This window comes from Macaca thibetana, chromosome 1 (genome assembly GCF_024542745.1).
Source record: "Macaca thibetana thibetana isolate TM-01 chromosome 1, ASM2454274v1, whole genome shotgun sequence".
In the NCBI taxonomy this organism is placed as follows: domain Eukaryota; kingdom Metazoa; phylum Chordata; class Mammalia; order Primates; family Cercopithecidae; genus Macaca; species Macaca thibetana.
In genome coordinates, this window is record NC_065578.1 from 21,083,351 (window position 1) to 21,100,069 (window position 16,719).

At 49.8% G+C, this 16,719-nt stretch overlaps 1 protein-coding gene across 1 annotated transcript in view; it reads left to right on the forward strand.

The window, feature by feature from the left end:
* Positions 1-7,505: 7,505 nt before the first annotated feature.
* The window catches only part of C1QA (complement C1q A chain), a 431,051-nt gene continuing 421,837 nt past the window's right edge, over positions 7,506-16,719 (forward strand). Inside the window, exon 1 of the mRNA XM_050792682.1 lies at positions 7,506-7,509. The gene's annotated coding sequence lies outside the window, so the exon portion shown is untranslated. The remainder of the gene's footprint in view (positions 7,510-16,719) is intronic.

Below are 16,719 nucleotides of genomic sequence, written 5' to 3' on the forward strand. Positions count from 1 at the left end.
TCACTGATGAATCAATATTGATAATTATTATTAGCTAACACGGGTAGTTTACATTAAGTTTCACTCTTTGTGTGGTACAGTTCTATGGGTTTTGACAAATACATGATGTCCTGTGGCCTCCAGTATAGAATAATACGGAATCCTTTCACTGCCTAAAAAATCCCCTGTGCCTCCTAGCCATCCCCCTTCCCTCCCTACTTCCACCCCACCACACCCCCTACCTCAGGAACCCCTGGAAATCACTGATCTTTTTCTTGTCTTCATAGTTATGTCTTTTCTAGAAGGTTTCCATATAGTTGGAATCATGCAGTGTGTAGCCTTTGTAGATTGGCTTCTTTCATTTAGTAATATGCACTTAAGGTTCCTTCATGTCTTTTTGTGGCTTGATGTTCATTTATTTTTTCTTCTTCTTCTCCTTCTTCTTCTCCTCCTCCTCCTCCTTCTTCCTCTTCTTCTTCTTCTTCTTCTCCCCCCACCCTCCTCCTCCTCCTCCTTCTCCTCCTCCTCCTTCTTCTTCTTTTTTTTTTGAGACGGAGTCTCCGTCTGTCGTCCAGGCTGGAGTGCAGTGGCATGATCTCGGCTCACTGCAACCTCCATCTCCCAGAATCGCCTCAGTCTCCCGAGTAGCTGGGATTACAGGCACGGGCCACCATGCCCAGTTAATTTTGGTATGTTTAGTAGAGATGGGGTTTCACCATATTGGTCAGGCTGGTCTCGAACTCGTGAGCTCGTGATCTGCCCGCCTCGGCCTCCCAAAGTGCTGGGATTACAGGCGTGAGCCACCGCACTCAGCCCGTTTCTTTTCATTGCTGAGTAACATTCTGTTGTACGGATGTACCACTCTTTATTCACCATTTGAGGAACATCTTGGCTGATCCAGATTTTGGCAGTTAGGAATAATAAAGCTGCTATAAACATCTGCGTGGAGGTTTTTGTGTGAACCTAAGTGTCCAACTCATTTGTATGAGTACTGAGGGGCATGATTGCTGGATCGTATGGTAGACGATGTTCAGCGTTATAGGAAATGGCTAGACTTTCTTCCTGTACCATTTTACATTGCCACCAGCAGTGAATGAGAATTCCTGTTGTTCTGTTTCCTCGTTAGCATCTGGTGTTGTCAAATTTTTGGATTTTAGCTGTTCCAATAGGAGTGTAGTGGTATCTCATTGTTGTTTGAATAGTCCCAGCTACTCGGGAGGCTGAGGCAGGAGAATTGCTGAAACCCAGGAGGTGGAGGTTGCAGTGAGACAAGATTGCACCACTGCACTCCAGCTTGGGTGACAGAGTGAGACTCCCTCTCAAACAAAAAAAAAAAAAAAAAAGAAGAAGAAGAAGAAAAAAATACTTGGGGCTGGCTCGGACTCCCTTTCCCAGCTTCAATTAGAGCCATTCCACTTGTATCTGTTTTATATTTTGAAAATCCAGAGAGAATTTTTTTGGGGTGGGGCAGGGAAAGGGGTCCTGCCACTAGGAACTATTTGAAAGCCTCATAGTCCACTCTGCCTCACCTTTTTTTTTTTTTTTTTTTTGAGATGGAGTCTCACTCTGTCACCCAGGCTGGAGTGCAATGGTGTGATCTCAGCTCACTGCAACCTCTGCCTCCCGGGTTCACGCCATTCTCCTGCCTCAGCCTCCCAAGTAGCTGGGACTACAGGTGCCCGCCACCACGCCCGGCTAATTTTTTCTATTTTTAGTAGAGACAGGGTTTCACCATGTTAGCCAGGATGGTCTCCTGACCTCGTGATCTGCCTGCCATGGCCTCCCAAAGTGCTGGCATTACAGGCGTGAGCCACCACACCCGGCCTGCCTCCCCTTTTTCTAATGGAAGGGGAAAACCGAGGCTCAGAGACAGAAAGTTATTTACCGAGGTTCTGCAGCAAGTTAGAGGGAAGAACTGTTCTGAATTTGGGACTCCTAATGCCTAGTCCAGTGCTGGCTTGATTGCAACCTCCCGGCTCTTCCTGGGGCTGCCATCCCTAGCTTCGGATGGGTACGCTGCCCTCAGCCCCCTCCTTGGTTGGTGACATTTACCCTGGCTTGAGTTCACTTGAGTTCAGCCCCCTGGAGTGGAATCTGCACAGGCTGCTCTCCCCTAGGCTGAAGCATTAACCTCAATCCCCCCACCTTGGACTCAGCTTATCTGAACTCTCAGGAGCTACGGTGTCCCCATGGTGACACGCGGAGGCTATGCCATCCACTGAGGTTATATTCAGTCATTTATTCATCCAATTAACAAGTATTTATTGAGTTTCTACTATATGTATGATATACCACTAAGTTCTGGGAAGATGGTGTTGTGTGATTTAAATGAGTCCCTTCCCGCATGCATCTTAGTTTCAGTCTAGTAGGGATGGTGGACAAATAAACAGCTGATTCCATTTGAATATTGGTTTAGTCAGGGTAGGCCAAGTGTTGTAACAAACAGTCCTAAAATTTCAGGAGCTTAATACAACATGGGATGTCTGGGTAGTTGGCTTTCTTTAGCTGCCCTCATCTAAGTGATTCAGAGACTTAGGCTCCTATTGGTGGCTCTGCCCTTTTGTAGATCCTTAGAATCCTCTCCATTCATCTGGAAGATGGAGACAATGAGCAAGCATGCAGGATCTTGTGGGAAGTCAAGGCCAGGCCTGCAATGGTATCCATCACTTCTGACCTTCTTCCATCAGCCAGAACTCAACAATATGGCCCCGCCAACTCCAAAGGAGGCTGGGAAATGTAGTCTAGCTGGGTGAATGGGAAGAGAGGGAGATGTGGTTTGTTGAGCACATTGTAGTCTGTGCCAGAAGTGTGATCATGTCTAAGTTAGAGGTAAGCTAGAAGTTTTGTGGGGGCACCTCAGAAAAACTTTGTAGAGTAGGTGACCTGGAGAATGAATAGGAGTTGGCCAGGCGAAGAGGAGGGAGAGAAGTGATCTTGCATAGAAGAAGGCTGAGCATGATGTGTTACGAGAACTAGAAGAGATATTCAATCTAGCTGGAGTTGAGTCTGGTGGCTGGGGAGGGCGGTGAGCCATGAGGCTGGACCAACAGTGGGAGCTAGGCTTGAATGATTGTGACAATCAGGACATAGGAGCCAGGAGAGGGGAATGACACAGTCAGATCAGCCACTGAGGTAGATCTCTTTTGCTTCTGAATAGTGGATGGACCAGAGGGGCAAGAGGTGGGAAGCTGCTGGAGTCTGCAGGTGATGGGTGATGTGGCTAAACTGGGGAATGGCTGTGGTGTGGGAAGGAGGCAATGCTATTTAGAGGGAAGAATAGAGAGGCCCTGGTGATCCATCAGATGAAGGGGTGATGAGGAAGTCTCAGGGACACTGCTGAGCTTATGTAGTTACAATTTGGCTGGTTCCACCCGAGTGGTTGGCCAAATCTGACCCACTAGCTGTTTTGTAAATAAAGTTTTATTGGAACACAGACATGGCCATTCATTTATGCATTGTCTGAGAGCTGGTTTTACACTGCAGCAGCACTTGTTGTTGTGGCAGAGACTGTATGGCCCTCAAAGCCTAAAATATTTATCATCTTGCCCTTTACAGATAAGTTTGCTGACTCTTGAGCTGAATAGTTTTTTATTTCAGTAAATTTACTAGAACCTGTTAAAACAGTATTATGGGCCGGGCGTGGTGGCTCAAGCCTGTAATCCCAGCACTTTGGGAGGCTGAGACGGGCGGATCACGAAGTCAGGAGATCGAGACCATCCTGGCTAACACGGTGAAACCCCGTCTCTACTAAGAAATACAAAAAACTAGCCGGGCGAGGTGGCGGGCGCCTGTAGTCCCAGCTACTGGGGAGGCTGAGGCAGGAGAATGGCGTAAACCCGGGAGGCGGAGCTTGCAGTGAGCTGAGATCCGGCCACTGCACTCCAGCCTGGGCGACACAGCGAGACTCCGCCTCAAAAATAAAATAAAATAAAATAAAATAAAATAAAATAAAATAGTATTATGCTTAGGCTGTCAGTGCTTCATTCATTCATCTTCTATTTCCTGGCCCTCTTTGATGGCGCTGGCCCTGCCTGCCTCCTGCCTGAGTTCAAATAACTGGTCTGGTTGCTGCGGGCAGCAGTCTTAGAGGCAGATGCCTGCTTCTGCACCAGGGCACACGCTTGTGGTGGGATCTACAGCACACCTGGCTGATGCTGTTGCTGGCCCAGATGTGGGGCCGGCCTGAGCCAAGCTGGCTTCTGGGGCTGGGCCGTTCGGGTCTTCTGGGGTGATCACATTTCCACGAAGCGGTTCTGAGACATGGTGTCATTTACTCCTAATGACAGTCCCCGTAGGTCAACATTACTACACCTTCATTGCGTGGATAGGAAACCAAGACCTGGAGAGGTACTTGCTCAAGGCAAAAGGGCAGATGCCGACAGACCTCTTCTGGGTCTGAGATGAAGATCCAGGAAAGGTGACTTGTGGTCTCAAGTCCTTCTCCCCCAAAGACCCAGGGAGCAGGACAAGAGTGTCCACTGCACCGGGACTCTTGGACCTCCCAGCCATCTGGCACCTCCTCTGTGTTGGTCCCAACCAGGGGTTACAGATGTGAGCCGGACATTGTGGGAATGCAGCTTCGCAACAGTCATTAGTTTATTCCCAAGGTCAGCAATCTAAATAGTAGAAAAATGTATTTCCTGTTCCAAGCCAAATAAGCAAGTGGCAGCCAGTTGGCCACGTGCCATTGATGGGATTCCACCCGTGCATGTGCCTTGCCTTTGGCCACGAGTTTGGGCGGGAGGGCAGGAGAAGGATTGTCCCTTCACAGGTCCTGTCCTGCCCTTGACTGTGGACTTACTGGAAAGGTCCCCACAGCTCAGGATCCTCCCAGGTAGTTCCAGGTTCCTGCTGTGACCGTGATCACTGAAGGGTGATGGATGTGCCAAGAAGGGCAGCACCAAGGCAGGCTTTTCCCACTGGCACTCACTCCATGTGCCTGGCACAGCTCCTGGCACGCGGGTGATGATCAAGAGATTCGTGAATGCATGAATGAATGAGATGGTGCCAGCTTTTGAAGTGGAAGGAACTGGATGTGTAGCAGAGGCCACATCAGTGGATGAGGGGGCAGAGCCGTTGTTTCTTTTTTGGGGTTTATTGAGGACATCAGAAGCCACAGCCTTGCACCATTCCATTTGTTGCTGAAATAACCAGATGGCTGAGTCCACCTTAGGCAAAGTGCTCACTGAATATATGGAGTTGTTTTCAGGTATTTGGATACCTCTTTTGTAATAGGTATGTCTGTAACCCCTCCACCTTTTGTTCCTTCAGTCATTCATTTTTGCAAAGGTATTGCATGGTGGTTAGAAGTGAGGGAGGCAAGGAGGAAGATGCTTCATGCCTCTGCAAATGTCAGGCCCCCCATTGGGATCCCTTCTGTTTACCCCCACATTGCTTGGCTACCTCTCCTCATCTTTTAAACGGTAGCTTAGAGGTTATTTCTATTAGAAGCCTCTGTGCCCACCCAGACTAGTCCCTCCACCGACCTTTTCTGTGCTTTCCAGCCCCCTGTGTGGGCTCTGGCAGAGCTTCCATCACCCTGGTAGGTCCTTGTTTACTTGTCTGGATCCTTGAGGGCAGGGCCTGTCTGGTTCTTCACTGTGTCCCTGGGGTGGGGTCTGACCTAAGGTAGGAGCTCAAGACATCACTGTTATATGAATAAATGAATGATAAATGAATAAGTGACATATCTTTTCTTTTTTTAGATGGAGTCTCGCACTGTTGCCCAGGCTGGAGTGCAGTGGCACGATCTCAGCTCACTGCAAGCTCCGCCTCCTGGGTTCACGCCATTCTCCTGCTTCAGCCTCCAGAGTAGCTGGGACTACAGGGGCCCTGCCTCCACACCTGGCTGATTTTTCATATTTTTAGTAGAGACGGGGTTTCACCATGTTAGCCAGGATGGTCTCGATCTCCTGACGTCATGATCCACCTGCCTTGGCCTCCCAAAGTGCTGGGATTACAGGCGTGAGCCACCGTGCCCGGCCATGAATGGGAGTATCTTACACTCCCAATCCGTAACTTCCATCCCATTCTTAAAACGCTTTCTAATGAATAAATGCCGTCATTTCTTCATTACAGGGATAGACTACTCTCTTCACCCTGAATATAGTTCACCAAACTCTTTTATAAAGGGCCCTCCCCCTCCACAGGGCAGGGGAACACTCTTCGTTCTCCTATTCCTTAACATCTTCTGCCCAGTGAACTAAAAGCACAGAGAGGGTGAGCAACTCACTTAAGCTCACGCAGACAGATCAGATTCTAGTTGGGAGCTCAGAGGATCCTGGGGAATCATTCCTCATGTGGGAACTGACAATTCAGGAATCCCCAGTAGAGCAGTGGGTGGGTAGTCTGCACACTGCCTCAGGGGACCCCTCCAGGGACTCTCCGACGTGGTGACATGGTCCTTCTGCTTGAGCATGTACTGCCACTGACTCCTGGGGCCAATTTCTGCTTGTGGGCAGAGTTGGACACTTGCTGCATGAGTCAAAGATGTGACTCAGGCCCAAGCAAAGATGTTCTGAAAAGTTTAGGGGACCAGATGGGGCCCATGGATGAGGAGTCCTTCCTTGCCCTCTCACCTGCCACTGGGGCAGGATGTCACTGTCCCTCTATCAGGCAGGCTCTCCCTCTTTCTAGCCTCTTTGAGAATTCCACCTGAAACCCACAGAGACTTTCCACACTCTACACTGTGGCACTCCGACAGTATTCTCTTCTAGAATCTTCTCCTTGGCATCCACCCAGCCTTCCGTCCTGGGCCTGAGAACCCACAGACTTCCATTCCAGGATCCTAGGGCTCATTGACATTGGTTTGGTGAAAGCTCACCTACCGTTCCCACGTGTGGGAGCCTCATCACGCCTTCCCCTGTGACCATTAAAATGAGGTGAATGCCAATTTGCTTCTTCTATTTCTTTTATTAACAAGATATATGATTCTCTTTGCACCTGAATGGGTCTGTGGTGACTGAAATATAGAGTAACTGAAACCACCCTCAATTTTGTCTCCTTGCTGTCTCTCCTCCCTTCCCCTTTCCCATCTCTGTCTGGGTTGGAACCACGTGGTGCTGAGGAATTGAGATGTTGTAAATTACGGTCAGGGCTCCTGGGGGGCCTGGATCAGGCAGAAGCAAGCAGGGACCACAGGCGGTGCTGGCTGCCGTCCTCCCTCCCTCCACTCCTGTCCAGTCTAGTAATGAAGGCTTTGCAAAGGAAGCAGCTGCCCAGAGCCAGATTGGGGGTTGGGGGGCAGACTCCTGAGTCCCCCTTTCCCACCTCTCACTCCTGGGTGGTGTCAACAGCAGCGAATCCAGGGTGTGTGGCTCTGAGCCAGGTGTGGGGCCCGGTCAGGTGGCTTGTCCATTGGCTTTGGGAATCCTGGAGGCAGTCCTTGCACCCTGTCTGTCTCTGTCACTTGTCAACTGTAGCAATAGACGTGTTTCCTCCAGACCCCCACCCGCAAACCCCTTCCAGTGCCAGGGTGTCCCTCACTTTCAGGCCATGGGGAAGCGCAGAGCAGAGCCCATGGCCAGGGGGCAACACAGATGTGGTCCCCACTGTCTGGCATCTCCTGATCCGGGAGGAATTCGCCCGGAGAGCAGAGCTTGGGCAGCTGGTGTGCTGTAACCGAGACACAGCTGGTTGGCACGGGCCAGGGCCTTCTGATTGGGCCGCCGTGTTTGCAAGCTCCAAATCCTTGGCTCTCCTTGAACAACGAGGAATTCAGGACGCTGATCCCACCGCGGATGAAAAGGCCACGGGCTCCCAGACACCCTACCCTCTGCTCCCTAGGGGGTGTTTGGCTGAAGCCACAGAAGAATGGAGACACGGTGGCTGGGGCAGGGGCAGAGGTGGGGGGCAGGGCTCCAGCCCATGCGGCCAGTGCTACCTGGCGGGGAAATCTCGGCAGAAGCAGGGAGAGAGGCTGACGTGGGAGGGGCGGTCATTACAGAGCGCCCACTACCAGCTGGGCAGCACTTGCCAGAGGCTGCTCCTTCAGGATCATATTGAATCCATACAGCCTCCTTTTGAAGTAGGTTTTAGGAACTTTCTGTTGAGGAAACTGAGGCCAGAGGGGCTGCAGCTTGCCTGAAGGCCCCAGAGAGGCAGGGACCTGTCTGGCATCCAAGCCAGGCTCGCTGCTAAGATCGCCTTTAACACAGACATGTCAGGAATCCTGTCCTCCTCCTCCCCGCCTCCCCGGGATCTCTAAGGATTGTGACAAATTGAAAATCCTATTAGTGTTCAATTAATGGGCTTTTCTTGTAGGGCAGCGGGCCGGAACGGCGGCCGAGGGCTGAGAGCATTCACCGGCAGAGGGTGTGGGCAGGGAGCGGTGGTGGCCTGTCTTTCCAGGGCCCCCCTCCTGCCTTTATTAACCAGCTCATCTCTCCGGCTGAGCGGCCTTTTATCTGGGAAGAGGGCAAAGGCGCTTTGAACCTTGGAATTAAATTCTGCTGGGGCCTGGGACAAAAGATGGGGCCCTGAGCCGGCCACCCCCTCCCTCATGGCCTCGACCTGGAAACATCTGAGGGTTTCGGGGCCGGGGGTGGTCGTCTCAGGTCTGTGACCCCAAGGGCAGGGGGCATGTGCCCGGCAGGGGCGGAGGCGGCTTTGCTCTTTTCCAGGCTGTGAGAAGGCGCAGCAGGCTGGGAGCTGGCACGGAGGGGATTTTGGAGACTTCTCTCCCCCCACCGTACCCGTGCGGCCTCTCCAGAGCTTTGGGTACACGCTGGTCCTCATTTGAGAATGGAGTGCCGCCTCTGGCCGGGCACCGTGTAGATTCTGAGGCTATGGCTGTGAACCAGGCAGACAGTGTTCCTGTCTCCTGGAGTTTGCATTCAAGTGAGTGGTGAGAGAAGGGAACCCATCACATATCTGGTTCTGAAGAGTGCTGTGAAGGAGACTAAAGCAGGCTGAGCAGACAGTGATGGAGGTGGTCAGGGAAGGCCCCCGGGAGGAGGTGACATTTGTGGAGGACGTTTGTGTGGAGGCCTGAATGAAGTGTGAGGGAGCCGTGTGGACGTGGGAGGTGGCCAGAAGTAGAGACTGGGGCAGAGAGAACAGCAAATGTGAACACTTTGAGACCAGAGTGTGGCTGGGGGTTCAAGGAAGAGCAAGGAGGTCTGAGTGGCTGGAGTAAGGGAGCAAGGTAGGGGGAGAAGAGAGAGAGAAAGAGGAGGCAGGGAGGAGAGAAAAGAGCATGGCGGGGGGCTGCTTTCCCTTCACATCTTCGGAGGTTGGGGTAGGAAGGAAGTTCCATATTCATTCCCCATTTCATAGTTCAGAAAGCGGGGCGAGGTGAGGACGGGAATCATTCAGAGTTACATAGTGAGGTAGTGGCAAGACAGGGACCAGATACGGGTCTCTTAACATCTAGTCCGGTGCCTCCCAGCCAGCAGTGGAATAAATGCAATAAAAGTTATAAGTATGATTTATTGAACGCTTACCTAATGGCAGGCTCTTTGCTAAGCCACGCTTACATTCATTGGCTCATAAATTGTCTATTTACCTATATTAACCTCTAGAGAACTAATGTGTATCCGTGATACAGATGTGAAGCTGAGACTTAGAGAAGTCAAGATGACTGGCAAAGCTGGGATTGAGCCCAGCCTGCCCAATTTCAGAGCATCTCCTGTATCATTCCAGGCTCCAGAGCTCACAGGGAGTGTTTAGTCCGGCCCTGCTGTGGGACAGGCCACGTGATTTCCTATGGATGAGCTTATCTGTCAATTTCCAACATCGGACTGCGAACTTCTGGAGGACAGGAAGGGGTTGCTCTCATCCCTGACCCCAGTGCCAGCCCCTTTGCTGGATCTTGAAATCAAGTGTGGGGGTTCCGATGTGATCGCTGCCTCTTAGAGCCCAGCGTGCACCGTTCCTGCCTTTTGCCATTCCTGCAGCATCTCCCTTCTGATGCTGCTTCTGACTGGTGCCACCCCACCTTGGCTGCTAGGGTGGGAGCAGCCAGGGAAGGGTGAGAGACCAGAGCCTCCTCTGTGACCCCAGCCCGGGCCTGGCTCAGACTCTGTGTCCAGTGTTGGTTTGAATGCAGGGACCGTGCATTGCATGTGTTCTGGGGAGGGGATTAGGTACAGAATGAGCAGGGAGAGAAACAGGTGGAGGAGGCCGAAGAGGGAGTTCTGTCCCTGCTGAGGCTGAAGCTGTGATGCTGAGAAGGATGAATGCAGAGGAAAACCCAGACACGGGTGGAGGCAGAAAGGGATGCACAGATACAGAGGCCCCCAGAGAGGCAGGGAGACCGGGGGAGGCAGGTGCGAGGCCATTGCCATTGGAGGATCGTCTTCTCAGCAGGAGGGACCTGTAAGCCAAGGTTTTCAGTAAGACCTAGGTGTGGACAGGAAATGAGCAGGGATGGGCTGGTCAGGAAGCACTCAGAGGAGGCAGTGAGCAGGGCTTGTCTGTGGGGGGAAGAGGATGCGGCTGGGCAGAGGCTGAGGGGCGTGTGTGAGAGGAGAGGGCAGTGCAGGTGCATGGGCTGGGAAGGAGGGAGGCATCGAAGACCAGGGAGCCAGGAGTTTGGATTTCAAACTTCCCAGTTCCCTACATCCATCCCTCTGAGCTGTAAGAGCAGGAAGTGCGGCCCAAGGTCCTCTGGTCCCAGCAAAGATCGAATGTCAGGGTGAACATAGGTGCTGGTGATAGGAGCATGAAATCCTGGGGACCAATGGACACCTGATTCCTCATCCGACCACGTGCTCTGGTGGACAGTCTGGCCACTAGGGTCAGAGGAATTGGGTCTTCATCACCGGATGCTCCTGCCTCTCCTCTCTATTCCTGTTACGCCTCACGTTCCAAACTCCTGATTTCTCACCTGTTACAAGCATCCCTAACTACTCCCTGCATCCAGTAGCTTCCAGACAATCCAATCTCCAATCTGTAGCTGGAAGGGTTTTCCTTTTTTTTTTTTTTTTTTTGAGACAGGTCTCCCAGGCTGGAATGCAGTGATGTGATCCTAGCTTACTGCAACCTCGAACTCCCGGGCTCAAGGAATCCTCCTGCCTCAGCCTCCCAACTAGCTAGAACTACAGGCATGTGTCACCACACCCGGCTAAGTCTTTTTGTTTTTGGAGAGATGGGGTCTTGCTATGTTGCCCAGGCAGGTCTTGAGCTCCTGGCCTCAAGCTATCCTCCTGCCTTGGCCTCCAAAGTGTTGGGATTACAGGCATGAGCCAGCTGTCCTGATGCCAGAAGGGTTTTCTTTTCTTTTTTTGTTTGTTTGTTTTGAGACAGAGTCTCGCTCTGTTGCTCAGGCTCGAGTGCAGTGGTGCAATCTCAGCTCACTGCAACCTCCACCTCCCGGGTTCAAGCGATTCTTCTCCCACAGCCTCCTGAGTAGCTGGGACTATAGGCGCATTCCACCATGCCCAGCTAATTTTTGTATTTTTAGTAGAGACGGGGTGTCACCATTTTGGCCAGGCTGGTCCCGAACTCCTGACCTCATGATCTGCCCGCCTTGGCCTCCCAAAGTGCTGGGATTACAGGCGTGAACCACCGTGCCCGGCCACCAGAAGGGTTTTCTAAACCACAATCTGACCTAAAACATTCTATGATTCCCCAGAACCCACAGGATGGGTACTTGTGTGACGTGGCCCTGTCTACCCCTCCAACCCCAGTATCACCCTTCGCCGTCTCAGACCGTTGCTCTGGTCACAGGGAATCACGGTTCAGCTTTGTCTTACCATGTTATTCCTTCTACAGAATGTCCTTCCCTTACCTTGTCCACTGGGGAACTTCTATACTTCAAAGCCGAATTCTATTGTCCCTCATTCCAGGAAGGCTTCCCCACAACCCCCATGCTGTTCCCGGAGCCCCCAGTCCTCCCTAGGATGACACACATTTAGCAGTTTGCCCTGTGGTGACTGGGGTACTCGTCCCTTCCCTTTTAGATATCAAGCCCCAAGCAGGCAGGGCCATGTGTGATTTACCTGTGTGTCTGCAAAGCCCCGTACCAGGCCTTGTGCAAACTCTTGCTCTTAGGAACTGTTTGAATGCATGAAGACTGGGGGCCGTGGGAGCCTGGCAGGGACCTCTGGGCCGAGCTTGGGGGATGTGGGTCCTGGACCTCCCAGGCTGGGCACCAGGATGGGGCAAGGCAGGAACTCAGCCTTTTCCTGGGGAGGTTATTTTGGTCGTGGCAAATAAACCCCTTTGGAAAATGTGACCAGTTTCTGATCCCTGTGTCTTCACTCTTGACGCCCTCTTTTCAGCGTGTAACGAAGGCAGCAGCCTCTGTTAATAAAGAATAATTATGGGGCTGGATTAGAGAGATTATCGGGAACAGGTGGAGCCCCTCGCCCCACCCGTTCTGCCCGCCGTCGGCGGCAAAGATGAGCTCACAGTTTCCCTCTCTCAGGGGAGGATGTGCTGCTGGGGGCCTCCCAGCCATGCTAATCCTCCGGGGAGGGGAGAGAATCCTCCGCCAGTCGCTTCCCACTGAGTTCCAGGTGGGATTCCAGGGGGTCAGTGGAAAAGGGCATCCCCAGCACTGTGGGGTCCTCGCTGCTACCTTCCCACCCCCTACTTAAGAAGGCAGGAAGACAGAGGATGAGAGGGGTTGGAGGCGAAAGCCCCCCTCAAGGTGGCTTGCTCTGGCTCTGTCCCTGGCCCCAGCCTGAGCCACGGGGGCCACTGCTCCTGTCTCTGGGCTGCAGCTTCCCTATGTATGATAAGCAGCTGGGCTGCACCAGCCTTTCCTGAGCTGGGCTCTGGAGAAATCAGTTCTAGTTTTTTAATATCTAAGGACTCCGGGAATAAGTCCTGTGATCCCTTCTTTCAGATGAACTTGGAGAAACTATGGCAGAAGGACGGAGGACTGACCAGGGAATTAAACCCATTTGTCTCCGAGACTAAAACCTATGTGAGAGTCATGATTATGGAACAGAATGAAACGTGGAATGAATAAAACCATGTAGAAATGATGACTGACGAATAGTTGGGAAAGGGGGAAAGAAGATATGAAATAATAGAAATGAAATACACAGATTTCCTCATCTTATATAGCCAGGGACAAAAGATAGAGGTTAAATATGAAATTAATAGAGATATAATTAATTTTAATATTAAAGATATTAAGGTAAACATTACAAATACAAAATAATAAATTTGAGTCATGGATGGGAAGGGGATGGGAGAGGAAATAAAAATTAATTCCACCAATCCTCCTATGATGGTTACATTCTCAATGCAATACAAGAAGAAATTAACAGTGAAACATAACAAACTTTACCTCTCTTTCTTGAATCAAGAAGGAAATCAAATCAAGTTGCAGAAATCCAGAAAATGGAGATAATAATAGCAATCCATATCAGGATGATGGAATACCACTAAAGCAGAACTCAGAGAAAAATTCATAGCTTTAAGTATTTTTATTAATAAAAAATAAAGATCAAAAGTCCGTACATTAATCCAAGAAGTTAGAAAATCAGCAATAAGATAAACCTAAAGAAATCACAAGAAAGAAATCTATAAAGATAAAAGTGGATCTTCATGAGTTAGAAGTCATACAAATACTAGAACTAACAAACTAAAGGTTGCTTGAAAAGGACAAATAACATAGATAAAATATTAGGTAATCTAATTCAGAAAAAAAGTGGAAAAAACACTATTTCCTAAAATAAAAAATGGTTATGGTGAAATAATGCCAGTTTCAGAGGAAATCAAAAGAATGTGCAAATATATTTGAGAATTGGGATGAAATAGATGAATTTTAAAGAAAATATAACTTATAAAAATATACCTAGAAGAGACAGAAAATCTAGACAGACCAGTAACCACAGAAGAAATAGAGATAATTACTCCTAAAAAAATCACAGGGGAATTTAACTGAACATTTAGAGAATGATTTCGGTGATTTTAATTAGTCTTTAAGTTTGCCCAGGGTTAATTTCCTTCATATATACAGAGCTCTTGTAAATCAAAAAGAAAGGGCGAACAACTTGATAGAAAAACAGATGGAGTATAAGAACAGATCATTCACAGAAAAAGAAAACAATTCCTCTTAGAGAAGAATATGAAAAGATGATCAATCGTACTCAAAACAAGAAAACTGCATTTATTTATTTATTTTATTATTGTTATTTTTTGAGACATAGTCTCCCTCTGTCGCCCATGCTGGAGTGCAGTGGTGCGACTCAGCTCTCTGCAACCACCACCTCCCACGTTCAAATGATTCTCCTGCCTCAGCCTCCCAAGCAGTTGGGAATACAGGCACACACCACCACGCCTGGCTAATGTTTTAATATTTTTAGTAGAGACGGGCTTTCACCCTGTTGGCCAGGCAGTCTCAAACTCCTGACGTCAGGTGATCTGCCCGCTTCGGCCTCCCAAAGTGCTGGGAGTTTACAGGCGTGAGCTACCGTACCTGACCTTGCAAACTGCATTAAAATTACAATGTAATGCCATTTTTCACCTATCAGATAAAAGTTATGAAACTGAATAAATCACCAGGTTAGTGAGTATATGGGGAAGTAGGAATGTTCATAAAACGCTAGTAGAAATGCAAATTTTACCACCTCCATGGAGGGCAACTGAGAATATCTTTGCCTTTGATGGAGCCTTTGATCCAACAATCTTACTTCCAGGAACTTTCTAGAAACAAACTTGCATGTGTGTGAAATGATACTTCAGTGACACATTGTTTGTAGTAGCAAGAGATGGAAAATAGCCTTATATCCACCAAGAGGAAAAGTTAATGTCTGCATAACCTTCCAGCAGTGGAATGGTGGAACATTACGCAATAATTAACAACAACAAAAAAAGAGATAGCTCTTTATGTACCAAGATGGACAACTGCTAAGATATTTTGTTAGCTGGAAAAAATGAAGTATAATACGCTATTACTTGTATAAAAAAGGACATATGTATGTATTTGCCGGTATCTGCCTGGAATAAATCTGTGTGCCCCCAGAAAACTAGCAAGAGGGACTTTCTTTTGGGTGGTGTCTGGATGACTGGGGACAGAGTGGCTGGATGGGAACTGCCCTTCCACTGTCTTCCTTTTTTTAAAAAATACCTCTTGAATTTTGTGCCATATGTATGTGGTACCTTTTAAAAACTGGAACAGCCCAGCCAACATGGTGAAACTCCGTCTCTACTAAAAATACAAAATATTGGCTGGGAGTAGTGGCGAACGCCTGTAATCCCAGCTACTTGGGACGCTGAGGCAGGAGAATCGCTTGAACCGGAGAGGCGGAGGTTGCAGAGAGCCAAGAACGCACCACTGAACTCCAGCCTGGATGACAGAGTGAGACCCCGTTTCAAAAAACAAACAAACAACAAAAGCAACCCCCCCAAAAAAAACAACTGGAATAATTTAAAAATTTTAAGATGAGTAAGAGTTGGGTGGGTAAAAAGATGCCAGGGTAATAAACAGATGCAAAGCTGTTCAAACTGTTCAAGCATACTCATATCAAGGAAGCAAGAATTCAAATTTTTTTTGTTGTTCTTGGCTCATTCATTTGGTAAAAGTGAAAATGACTCTTAATCTTCAGGGCTGAGTTTAGACTTCATCCTGAAAACAATGGGACCCCTGGACTAGCTGTGAGCAGGTGAGTGAGTGGAGGTTGAATTAGGGGCTGAGGCTGGAGACAGATGGCCAGGAGCAGGTGGAGTGGTCATCCAGGCAACACTTAGGTGCTGGACCGTAGGCAAGGCAGTGGGGAGGGGAGGAGAGGGTGCTTGAAAAGCTTTTGGGTGGTGGAATTGACAGCCATGGAGCTGAGTAGACCAGGTGGGTGGAGGCGGGGAAGCTGGCCAGGGTGAGGCCCAGGCCATGGTGCCCTGGTGTGGGCTGAGGTCAGCCAGCCTCTTGAGGGACTCTGGACCCAGGCCTGAGACTGTTTACTCAGGGAGCCAGTCACTGCCTCTGCTGCTGGACAGCTCTTCTGCCTCACCAGTGTTTGCACTGTGTTCAGTCCACCTCTGCTCATGATGCAGATGGTGCTGAGTGAGTGACTTGCTAGAGTTCCCTCCACAGTGCTCAGCCAGGCTCTCCCACGGCACCCCTCTGCCTGCTCTAGGCCACACGTTTTGTTCCCTCTGTTCATGACAGCTTGGGACTGGAGGCTACAGTAGGTGTCACCTAGAGCCCAGATCAGACACCTGTGTGTCACCATACGTTACGAGGGCCCTGGGAGTCTCCTGAAGCTGTCAAAATTCTACCAGTGGCCCTTTGACCTGGGCAGTCAGCGGTGGGGTGAGCTCCTCTGAGGTCTCTGCCCTAGTCTCTGAAGGCTGACATCAAGGTGTCTGCTGGGCTGGACTTTGATCTGGAGGCTCTGGAAGAATCCACTTCCAAGCTTATTCAAGTCATTGCCAAATTCAGTACCTTGCAGCTGTAGGACTGAGGTCCCATCTTCTTGCTGGAGGTTGGCGGGGGTCCCTCTCAGCTCCTGGGGCCACTTTTGTGGGCCCTCATCTCTGCAATGGGCAGGGGTGGCTCCCTGTATCTGCCCCCATGGTGCTTCTTCTCCCCAATTTCTGCCCAGCAGCTGGAGAAAGCTCAGCTTTGAAAGGGCTCATGTGGTTAGACTTGGCCCACTTGGGTCATTTCTCTCTTGCCATACGATGGAACATGATCATGGGAGTGATATCTGATCATATTCCCGGGCTCCACCCACACTCAGAGGGGTGGTGGTTACATAAGGGTCATTTGGGATTATTCTTAGACCTCTGCCAACCACACATACTCACATGTATACACCCATGCATGTGTAATAAGAATAA